Source organism: Mixophyes fleayi, chromosome 7 (genome assembly GCF_038048845.1).
Source record: "Mixophyes fleayi isolate aMixFle1 chromosome 7, aMixFle1.hap1, whole genome shotgun sequence".
Classification (NCBI taxonomy): Eukaryota; Metazoa; Chordata; class Amphibia; order Anura; family Limnodynastidae; genus Mixophyes; species Mixophyes fleayi.
Genome location: NC_134408.1, coordinates 144063292 through 144075125, shown reverse-complemented (window position 1 = coordinate 144075125; position 11834 = coordinate 144063292). Strand labels below are relative to the sequence as shown.

Genomic DNA, 11834 nt, shown 5'->3' with positions numbered 1-11834 from the left:
TTTTCTAACCAACAGTACAGGGATGACATCTGAGCTAAGTTTATACAGATATCTACAGGAGTGTATATATATTTTTTAGTACTTGGGTATCATACATAGCTTTCTCTGATGTAAGAATGCATTATTCTGCATCTCCATTAGATTGCAAATTAATGTACACTCCTTCCAAATTAGTTTAGCAGTAATCATATTTCTATGCAAGAATATCAGACAATATTATACAAAATTACCTGATACCACTAGTTCAATTAGGAAGAGCTGATCAGTTACAGCACATCTATGCCCGAATGGTAAACTCTAAGATAGTTTGCAAATCAAATACATCTGAATTATGGCAACAATTTTCACTGTACCCATTACAATAAAAGCCAATGCACTAAATTGTAGAAGAGTCCATCAAACATCAGCATGCAGTATAATATATCAGAGGTATTAATAGATATTATATATTATATTAAAGGGTGTTGATATTACATATATGGGGGGGGGGGGGGGGGGGGGGGAGAGATTACACCACTAAAGGGTTAGGCAACCTATATGGGTCTGCAACTGTAGTGGAACTACAAAACCCAGCATTCCCTGAAAACCACTCTGTATCTCATCAAAGTATTTAAATGCAACACTTCCCCCGGACAAAAGGAACCAACAACTGTTTGCTGCATCCGCGTTCACAGTAATTAAGTATCATTATTAAGCAGCCTGAGCTCAAACATTGCATAATACAATATAAAACCCTAAACCACTATAAAGTATATAAGTGCACAGAGGTTTTTGCAGTGGATGGATCGGACTAGATAACTATTGTTGGACTCCTCTGCCTTCCCGCTCCACGCACAGACTACTCCTTTACTCTATAGCAGCGGACTGACCTCTCCAGATAAACGCGCCGCACTCTCTCCTGACACCGACGCGTCTGATTTTGCGTTCAGCGCCCGCAAACGTTTCCTCTGCGCAGCTATGGCTGCAGCTCCTCTCCTGCCTTAGGAGGCGATATAAGCGCCAATTCAGCAGTCACAGACAAAGGCAGCATGGGCTGTCACGTGATTCAACATCCAGGGTGTTGTGGGCGGTGATCAGTAAGTGAAGGGTCTCCCCTCCCACCAAGTTTTGGATTTGGGAAGGAGGTCTAGACAAAGAGCGACCCTCCCCCCTCCTCTGTATGTCCTATACATTCAGCATTGATGGCAGGAGCCCCCGAGCCATGTAAAGTAACCCCCTGGCATGAGTACCCAATCTTGCCCCTTATACTTTTAATTTAAAACAGTTTCTAAGTGAACTTAAATAGTCATTTCTTTAATTTTAAAGTAAGTTGGGCAGCTGTATGTCATCAAAATTGTCTTTATGTTACATATTTAGGTAATGGTATAATTGGCAATTTTTGTGCCCACAGTGTCTCACTCTACCCCTTTCTGATTTATGAGAATATATGTAGAACATAATGGTCAGAATGATTACCAGTGATAGAGGGGTCTGCATTTTAAATAGTTGATTGAGTACCCCTTTAATAGTGTCTAGTCCAATCCACATACAGCTTTTAATGCCCAATACACCATAACAATTCTGGCAACCTATTCCACTTGTGGCAGGTATCTGAATTTTAGGAAAAATAGGCTGTAATAGTCCAGCACTTAATATGTTTTCATGTTCTCTGCTATTTCCCAGAACTGTTATTGTTTTTATAACTAGAAACTTAAATCTGAATGTCCACCCCCCCCCCCCCCTAGAATTTGGGTTTTTATCGCTCCAAAGCACATTGTATCGTAACGTTTGATTTTATAAACAGATTAACAATCTCTAAATAATGGAACAAAGTCGGGAAAATTCTGCAACGTTTATACACTCACTACCAGCAGTGTCCATAGATCTCCATAGTTTACAAAGACACCATCTTTTTCAGCCGTTGGTTATAACAGATGAAGAGCACAGATCTGTTGGTAAATCATGTAAGTGCGTGCACGTGAATCGGCCGCTCATCGGGACTTTCAGTTGTTGGTAAAATCGTTAACGATATGGCATTGAGAAAAATTTTCTGTAGTGTGTACCCAGCCTTAAGCCACTTTTGCTAAATGCTGGGACAAATGTGACTTTTATTTGCTCAGTTCCAACAGTTGATACCAGATTGTCCAGAAATCAAACTGACTGTGCTGATTGTAAAATTGGAATTTGATTGGACAAGGCAGAACCTTCTTCCGTCCAATGTCTGCGTTGGCAAAAGTGCGCTGACATTAGAGGTAACAGATGGAGCTCCCGTAATAACACATTAATAAGGGAGACTGTGCAACGTTTTATCTGTCTGGAGATAACAAACCGGAGTTTAGTCTATATTATATAAATGCTGTATATATTCTACACTATCTAAACCAACGTTTATGGGAGAACAACTTTATGGTATTGAATGTATTCTCCATGTCTGTCTTCCTAGAACTAACTTCTCCTTTTATCCTAGAACAATCCATTGTATTATAAAGCAAATTCTGGGATGTAAATAGATGGGACCGTCTGATGGATTCGACAACCTGCAATTAGCGGTGTCAGAGGGTAATACAGTAAGTTTGTTTTTGCACGGTGAGCAAAACCCACAATTCCAATGATCATCACATCTCATTATACATAAATATAAAGACACGATGAATATATGTTAAATGTGGACAGATTGCTGCTTCGCTTTGGTTAATTAAGCAGTTCTAAAATAACTTTTCTGGGTGGTTTGTGTTATCTAATACTAGGAGAAATGCAAGTAGCAGGGATCTGCTGAAAAAAACTCAATATATGCCTAATATACATTAAAAATTAATAACACCACATTTTTTTTGGGGCTGAGAAATGGTTAACCCTCTTTTTTGTTATCTCCTCCCCTTTGTCTATTAGTCTCTGCTATTCCCTTTTATTCTTCTAAAACCCCTCCTCTCTGTTCCATACTCCTCTGTCACTTCCTGAGGCCTCCAGACATGAAATCGAAAACCTGCAGGGAAAGAGAGGGAACCAGGGCAGAAAAGAGAGGGAATCGGGGAAGACGCCGTGGGGCAGACACTACGGAGACAAAGGGTTACGTCTTCAGCGATGTTGCTCCGTGCCAATCTGCACTTGTTCACTCTCTGATCATTTCACAACTCTTCCTGTGACTCAATCAGTTTCACTAATCAGAGCCAGTTTACATTAATCCGTTTTCGTGTTTGCTACATTTATATTACAAAGAGGATGAGATACCTGGTTTCTGTGGTTGGCGTGCTTAATAAGTCACACAAGCAACGCTCCTCAGTAGTGCAGGTACAGCGGACGTAGCCAATAACTTCTGTTTGCACACACCTGACCGCCATGGTTAGCCAAACCAAACTGACCAGCAGCTGCCCTTCAGTGCTGCAAATTCATACCCACCTTCACAGTCATATTGTGGATACAATGCATTTTATCTATTCAAATCACACTTATGCTGTGTAGCAATTTCTTTTTGCTCATCACACAATAACAAAAAATGCAACAACACTCGACCAGCAAGTCTACAATTTCTAGCAACTTAAATATTTACTTGGCAGACTCAGCTAGTTCATACTTATCCAGTATAGAAAAGTTTTGTGTCACCCCTAGCAACATCGCATGGATCCCAACAAACAGAGAGTATACCTAATAAGGAACCACTAATTACAATTCCTGTTTGCCCACAAGACAAGTCACTGTGGGGAGGACTACAAAGCACTGTTGTTTCCGCTGACAGCGAGGTTACTGTTCACTTGAGATGAAATAGACAGATTACAAATATTTACAAATGTTTCTCAGTTTTCAGAACATTTCTGTTTTTCAACTACCCTGAACAGGTATCCTGGTAGATCTTATGCTACATAGCAAACTAGCAAAGTTCCTAAAACTTCTTTTTTGTAACTCTTTGCAGACTAAATATCTGTAGTTTGTGAGCAAACTCCGTTCCTGCAAACAACTTTGTATAGGAAACCTTGTCCTGTCTGCACTGTCCTTGCAGAAATGCTTAGAACACCATATGGAACCAAGTACAGAGCAGACTCACAAAACGGGGCTCATCTGCGGTGCGATGAAAGATCGCCCCTCCTTGTATCAGTTGCAGCCCCTCAATTCTCCTCCCCACAGGTGTTCTGCAGTCTTTCCCCTGCTGCGTGGTATTTAAAGGTCCTTTTGTTATGTGATTAAACATGAGAATCACCAAGGATAAACTTTCCTACTAAGTACAGGAAAGTGATCATTTTTATATCCATCTCTGTACAAAAAAATAACACTTTTTCAGTGGTGCTAAAACATATTTTTTTAATTTATCTTACGTTAAAGTATAAAATAACACGTTTTTCAATTCTAATTTTGGAAAATTCAATATAAAGCTGCATACTTCTTGTTCTGGCAACAAGTTTAGACCAAAAGTTCAAGACCAATTAGCTAACTGGAAAACTAAGAGTTTCCATGAATCATACGGGATGTCACAAATACTTGGGCATACTCACTACATTGATGAATGTACAACAGCTCGCCCTTCGATAATACAAATTGATCACTTGTCTTCCTAAAGTACCGTGCCATTAACCCTCATTTACATCTCTAATAAAATATAGAGTTAACCCTTTCTCTATATTCCAGAAAGATTAAGCAGGTAAGGAGAGTGTGCTTTGCAAGCACAATCAACATAGTTACACAGTAGCACTAAGTAAAACGTTTACCAAAAATGTGTATTAAGACATTTCTCTTTTCAATAGAAGATGCCGGGCGTTACTCCAGAACCTTTATCCCAGATCGTCTCCATGAGAGACGTTTCGGAACACTCTAGAGAACACAGATTGTATGTATCAAACTTTTACCCACTTTATAAAAGTTTGTTCCTGCTCTCGTCAGTGGTGAGAACTTGTATAACAGAATACATTCCTAGACTAGTCTCTTGGCTCAGTATCTATCTTAAACCTAAACCTTTAATACAGTTTGTTAGGAGAAGACAGCTGTAATTAGTAATCCCAGATGAGACACAAACTCTCCCTCTACAGTAGATGAAGAGACAGACTGTTACACAAAGCACCGAGGCTGCCTTACCTTAGTAACGTGGCACAATTCAATACCCTCTTAACGACTCCTCTTGCTCAGCAAGTTTATTGAGTAAAGTTCCATGGACATGAGTAAAGATTAGGGTAGGAACCACATGGAGAGTACCACCTCCTAATAGTCAGTCCTGCCTCTCCAACCCCCCCCCCCCCCCCCTTCCCCTTCCTCTGCAACTTTCTCCAGTCTAATCCCTTCCAGCTCCAGTCCCAGCCTTCATCCCCCTTCTAACAACCTCTTTTTTTTTTTTGTTGCACTATACTGTAACAAAACCCTCCTCAATACTAGCCAGGTCATGTTTAAAGTTATCCCTATATAAATAAATGGCTATTTAATTATGGATGGGGTTACTCACAAAAACTGGACAGGGCAAAACTTCCTTAAAGAAGTAGGGAAGGCAATTTAATATTTTACATTTTTTTTTAATTCAGTGTCTAAACATTGATGTGTTCGAAGTTTGCAATTAAACATCGTTAACAAGCTCCAGTACTTTAACGTACCAACCAGCTCGAGAAACCTTTTTAAATTTTGAAGCGGTTCATTGAACCGGTTTGAGAAACACTATGTGGCTGGTTCGTGTCTCGTTACTCATTAATGTCTTGTAATTTGCAATTTGAACGCACGTACTCCCGTATTCACATACAAGTGGATCTAAAGAAACATTTGCTGTTGAATACGGGTATTAGTACGCTGTGCCTATACAGTACTACGGTACTTGATGGATGCAGACAGACGCAACACACCTGCCCTGTAGCTGGTGTAAGTGATGCTGCTAAATAACGTGCCTGAGAGATGCCCGTGGCATGAATTGGCCGCAGTAGCGTGCACTTGACCTTGGCTCGCTCTTACTGTACGTTGACTAAGTTAGTCTTCCCTTTCCCCTCTGTGTTCCACACTTCAGATCGCGGGCAGTCTGAAGGGCCATGTGTGAACATGAATTGCACTCAGGCACTCAGTTGTGTTCACCGGCGTAAGTCTCGTTTTCGCACATGCGCAGAGCGATTTTACGCAAGATGCGCCCCGCAAATGGACTTACTTCCTTAATGAATCAGACCCTGCCTTTGCACATGCATTAAAGGTATCATAGGTAATTCTAAAGGTAATTATTTCACAGAATAAATGTTTCATAAATGCCCTTTATTGTGATATTACACTTGAGAATTTGACATTCTGTATCTGAAAAACTTCTGTGTACAGCTGTAAGTAAAATTATCAGCACCGTGTAAACATAATAAAGTGATATGGGAATTTATCCAATATCAGATGACTTTCATTTATTATTTCACATACCCTCTTGTAGCTTTTACTAAATAAATGGCTTGATCTTTTTTTTTTGCCATACTTCTGTGCTTTTCAGCCATGTCATTATAAACAGACTTGTTTGTTTATTTTTTGCCCTTGAGACAAATTTGCTCTTTGGATACTATTGAGAGAGCACCGTGGAGCCGGGTCCTATGCCATAATATAAACATATCTCTCTGATGATATAAAGTGGTGGCTGAAAAACACAGGCGGGAGTTAGAATGAAAGCAATGTATTAGTAAAAGTTGCAGAAGGACGTATACTAGTGAACACATTTTTCTGATCTTCTTCTGCACTTTTTCTTTAGCGATCGAGCTCATTATTTTATACAACATCACAGGTCTTTTTGGCTTAGAACATGGCCTAAAAGCTGCTTCTACAAGGAGATGGTGGAAATCTAGACTTCACTACACCCTTTCCTCTACGCAAGTAAGACGACTGTCCGTATCTAGGCACAGAGAATCCAGTTTGTTAAAAAAAAAAAAAAGACAACTAACATATTAGTAAAAATAAAGCAGTCCCGATTTTTTTTTATCTGTACGGTTTGAAACTTTATATTGTACATGCGTATGTGGCAGTGTGTCGTGTCCGTCTGCAAATACCGTATAGGCAGAGTGTACTTAGACCCGTATGCAACTAGAAACATTTCTTCCGATCCGCTTTAATTTGTATACGGACGGACGGACGTGCGAGCCTTTCCGTCCAATTTTTAAAAACGCAAATTGCGTTCACTTTGCGTTCTTTGATGAATCAGGCCCTGAATGCGCGGCTGAACCATGGCTTTGATCATGCGAACGTGTGAACTCCTACAGATATGCGCACATACGGGTGTGTTGTGGCTCGCAAACCTTGCTCATTGTAAAGGACGTACTCCAAATGCTAGAACTGATTCAGCATAAGTCTAAGTGGTTTCATCAAGAATACTTATTTAACGACAATTTTAGTGCCAACGATAAGAGTCACCTCTTTAAGAAACTAAAATGACAAATACAACAGTTGTTTATGTCAGCCATGTGGGTCAGTGTCCAGTTTGAGACCTGTGAGTTTGGCACTTGGGATGAGTTGGTGAATTCCTGTCGTCCTTACTGGGGCTCCCTAGCGCGGTAAGAAGGTGACTGCGCATACGCAGACAGTTAGCCGCCATTTACCTGCTACCGACGTGTCCTGTAATGATCTGGTCAGATGGTTTGTGTTGGGGCAACGTGCTCCACTATTGGGGACACACACGCAGTTTACGGCTGTCCCTGCTTGATTTTATTATGTTTAAAAAGCTTTGGAATGCAGCAGGATTCTAAAATCTGAATATAAAGTTGTTTCTGCCTTCCCATGAGCACTTTGCCCCTACCCAAAAAAAAGGAGAGTTGCCAAAGTAATTCCTCTTTAAAACTGCGCTACCACCTATGAAAATATTTAACTAACGTACCCCTGCTGGTAGCTGGACCCCGGGAACTGGGACATGTAATCATTTCTCCCTGCTCCTCCGTTTCTCTCACAGTTGTTGTGAAAACCGGGGATGGGGGGATGGTTTGAGCGATTTAAGCTGGGGATTGGCCCAGGAAAAAAGGCTTTGTCTAGAGGGGGAAAGAGCACAATACTAAAATATTGTCATAGGTAGTTGTGCATCTTTAATACAGTTTTATATATTGATACAATTTTTTCCAATAAAGAGGAGAGCTTGACGTTACCCCCACACACATCCAATGCTCAAGACTCCTGTTTGCATCACACAAGCTATTGCAGGTATTAGAAATGAGGAGCACAGTGTGATGGTGCAAATATCTAGTGAATAAATGACGTAATGTATATTGTGAGTGCCAAAGACACAATGTTTTAAACTTTCCACAAAATAGGTATTGAAAATTCAATTGCAGTGTTAAAATGAGGAGCGCAATATGACTGTGCAAATACCTAATGATTAAACAACATATAGTATATCGTGAATACCAAGGTCACAATGTTTACAGCCTTCCGCAGAGTAGGTACCGGAGTCAGCAGAAGTCACAATCCGGGAAAACACTCACCCTCAAAACTAACTTTCTGTTGTTACCCTAATTTTCCAATGTCCTGGCTGATCGGGGGACGGTCCATCCGGATTGTTCTCATCGATGTCCGCCGGTATCCAAACCTCACTCTGCGTGTTCGTGACTTCTCTTGGTGGGGGTGTTCTGTGTATTGACGGTGCCCTTACTAGATTAGAATACTGAAATCAGCTTCAACGCCTTTAATCCACTCCGGGACTTTTTCAAGAATCATCATCATCATCACCATTTATTTATATAGCGCCACTAATTCCGTAGCGCTGTACAGAGAACTCACTCACATCAGTCCCTGCCCCTTTGGAGCTTACAGTCTAAATTCTCTAACACACACACACAAACAAACACACACACTAGGGTCAATTTGATAGCAGCCAATTAACCTACCAGTATGTTTTTGGAGTGTGGGAGGAAACCCACGCAAACACGGGGAGAACATACAAATTCTTCACAGTTAAAGACCATGGTTGGGAATCGAACTCATGACCCCAGTGCTGTGAGGCAGAAGTGCTAACCACTGAGCCACCGTGCTGTTTCATCCACTCAGGGACTTTTTCAAGAATACTGACATAGTGAAAGGGAAGCTATTTATAGGTTCTTCCCTATTTTGCTTTATTAAGAATTTGATTAAAAATGTGATAGTAATCAAAATGTAAATTGAAAACACATACTTTATTATAAAATAAAAAAATATAAAAAAATAAAATAAAAATCGAATTAAAAGATTGAAATACATCTTAAATAGTTATAAAAAAAAATGTCCCAAATCAAAATCCATGTTTAGTCCATAGGGGGCACAAGTTCTTATATTGAAAATTGTACCTGGTTTCCTCCTCTCCAATCTGGGGGGATGCACTCTACTCCCGCAAATTTTAGGCCACTTGGATCTTGCTTATGTACTTTGAAAAAATTATCTGACACACTATAGGTCTTTAATCCTCTTTTAATGTTGTATATGTGTGCGGCTAGTCTTTGTTTTATTTTACTATTCGGCATCCCACAGGGGCATTCTCCTAATACATAGATGACTCCTTCGGTATTGCATGAGATCTGTGATTGAATTTTCAAACTTCTCCCATTACTACTTGATTTAACGTCATTGATTGGTTTTGTTTCCTTCAGGCCCCTGTTTCTGCAGATATTGCAATTAACACAAAAGTAGAACCCTTTCCTGTAGGAAACTAATGACTCAAGACACTGGGGAACTTCAGCTAACCCCAAGTCATCAATACCGTGTTAGTAAAATCCAAAATTAGATAAATACAAACGGACTTGATGTCACTAGAAAATTTCAACTTCTTATTTTTTGTAAAGCAGCATACAGCCACGTATTTTCAAGCAATGAGAGCAGTGATATAGGGTAGGTGGTCTGCAGTAGAGACAACATGTACTCTGGCTGATTGGGATACCACCGTTACCTTACAGACACTTCCCTGGGCAACAGTCTAAGGACTCATTCACAGCGTTGCACATGGATTGCAAATAGAAGGAGTTAGAGGCGGGGCCGTAACTAGGGTTGTGCGACAGGGGCGACCGCCAAGGGCGCAACGCTGAAGGGGGGCGCAATTTAGGAATATTTTAGGTTCATTTGGTTAAAATTGAGGGCTAGGGAGGCGGCATTTGTCTTTCTCGCCCCAGGTGTTAAAATTCTAAGTTACGGCTCTGGTTAGAGGTAAAATATTGGAGGCATAGGGATCATTGATCCCTATATTATACAACCTGTGTTAGTCCTGATAGGCAAAATAGAGAATAGACAAAAATAGACATAATAAAAAATGCAGTATTTTACCGCTGATCCCAATGTAATACTAATGAGGGTAATTTTAAAAAGTTCTGGTATGAGAGAGCTGTATGTCCAGGTATTGCTGATGGGAATAGATATAACCTGCTATTTTTTGCTAAGGTCAATCAAATGTTTATCAATATACTGACTACATATTGTTGTTTGCAATATTTTCTGTTCTGTGTTTTATGAAAGGGAAAAAATACAAATAAATATTCTGTGAATAAGATTTTTTTACCACCTTCCTCAACTGTGAACAGGTTTAATTAATCTATTGATTGGACAAGTAATCTTCTCACCTAGGTAGATCATGAAAACAATTCTCATCAGTCTCGTTTTGTTGTGCGACAGTCTAAAAAATTCTTTAGGAAACGGGTTACTGTCTGGCTCTTTGGGTGGTGGTTATTGTTAATTTGTTATTTGTTTGGTTAGGTCATGGTGTGGACAATTTTGCTTCAATTTTTGGACATGTATGAACAACACACAGGGGTTGCCTGATAAATTCATGGTCAACAGAAATTAAATTAGTAATTGTTCTACCCACAATCCTGGGGAAAAGTAAGTTGTTGATATCCAAGTAGCATGGGGAACAGACTGAGGATTGTAAAGTAAAAAGTAAATCAAATAGACATTAAACTATTTTGCCACTGACCAGCTCTGCCCTAGCAAAGTGCCTATTCCGCTTATGCATAATACATACAGTATGTCTGAGTGTTCATGCAAAATACTAATAAAGTTTTTACTTCATGATGGTCAAGCTGTTGATACAATGTATCAGACCAGTCACTGACATTCTGAATTGATTGTTGATCCAATCATATTAAAGCCACTTTTAAGTAGAGATGAGCGGGCTCTGATTCCGCTAATCCGAGCCCACCCGAACAATGCGGATCCGAACGGGATCCGAGCACTGTTCGGATATTTCCGGTGGGCAAAAAAATGAAAACGAGGCTCTGTCGGCCAAGTCACGCGTCGAATCTCGAGAGGGGTGGGAGGGAGGGCCCAGAACAATTCCATCTTGTACCTCTTTTTTTGGCATTATGTGCTCAAGCTACCTCGGTGCAACCTTTTGGCCTAAAAACAATATTGTGAGGTGTTCAGAATAGACTGGAAATTAGTGGAAATGATTGTTATTGAATGTTATTGAGGTTAATAATAGCGTAGGAGTGAAAAAAAAAACACAAAACTGTTTTTTAGCACTTTTTATGTTTTTTTCAAAATAAATCCGAATCCAAAACCTTAAATCCGAACCAAAACCTTTCGTCAGGTGTTTTGCGAAACAAATCCGAACCCAAAACCTCAAGCAAATCCGAATCTAAAACACGAGACACCAAAAGTGGCCGGTGCACATCCCTACTTTTAAGGATAAAATCTCCATCAAAACAATTTGTTTTATCCGTGTAAAATTAAATATCAATACTAAACCTGAGAAAGGTGAATTGTTTTTGGTTCTTGGGTTTAGTTGCACTTTAAAATAACAACAAAAATAATGAATAACCGCAATTTTGTGTTCCACTTGTATCTAATGATGATCTTTGGAAATTATACATTACTTTCCTCAATTTACATTCACTGATGTTCCTGGACTTGATTCATGGAGTTTAGCATGTGAGCTGTCATGTGACTACTATGATAAAATACTATATTTAGCATCTAAATGATTAAAG

The 11834-nt window shown here is 39.7% G+C and overlaps 1 protein-coding gene across 2 annotated transcripts in view; it reads right to left on the bottom strand.

Annotated features, from left to right (window-relative positions):
* LOC142098267 (gap junction gamma-1 protein-like) overlaps positions 1-5148 on the bottom strand; it is a 16748-nt gene extending 11600 nt beyond the window's left edge. The window contains exon 1 of one of the 2 annotated variants that reach the window (XM_075180970.1): positions 5041-5148. The gene's annotated coding sequence lies outside the window, so the exon portion shown is untranslated. Of the gene's footprint in view, positions 1-869; positions 1059-5040 lie in introns of those variants that run through there. The other variant, XM_075180971.1, reaches the window with a different exon arrangement.
* Positions 5149-11834: the final 6686 nt, after the last annotated feature.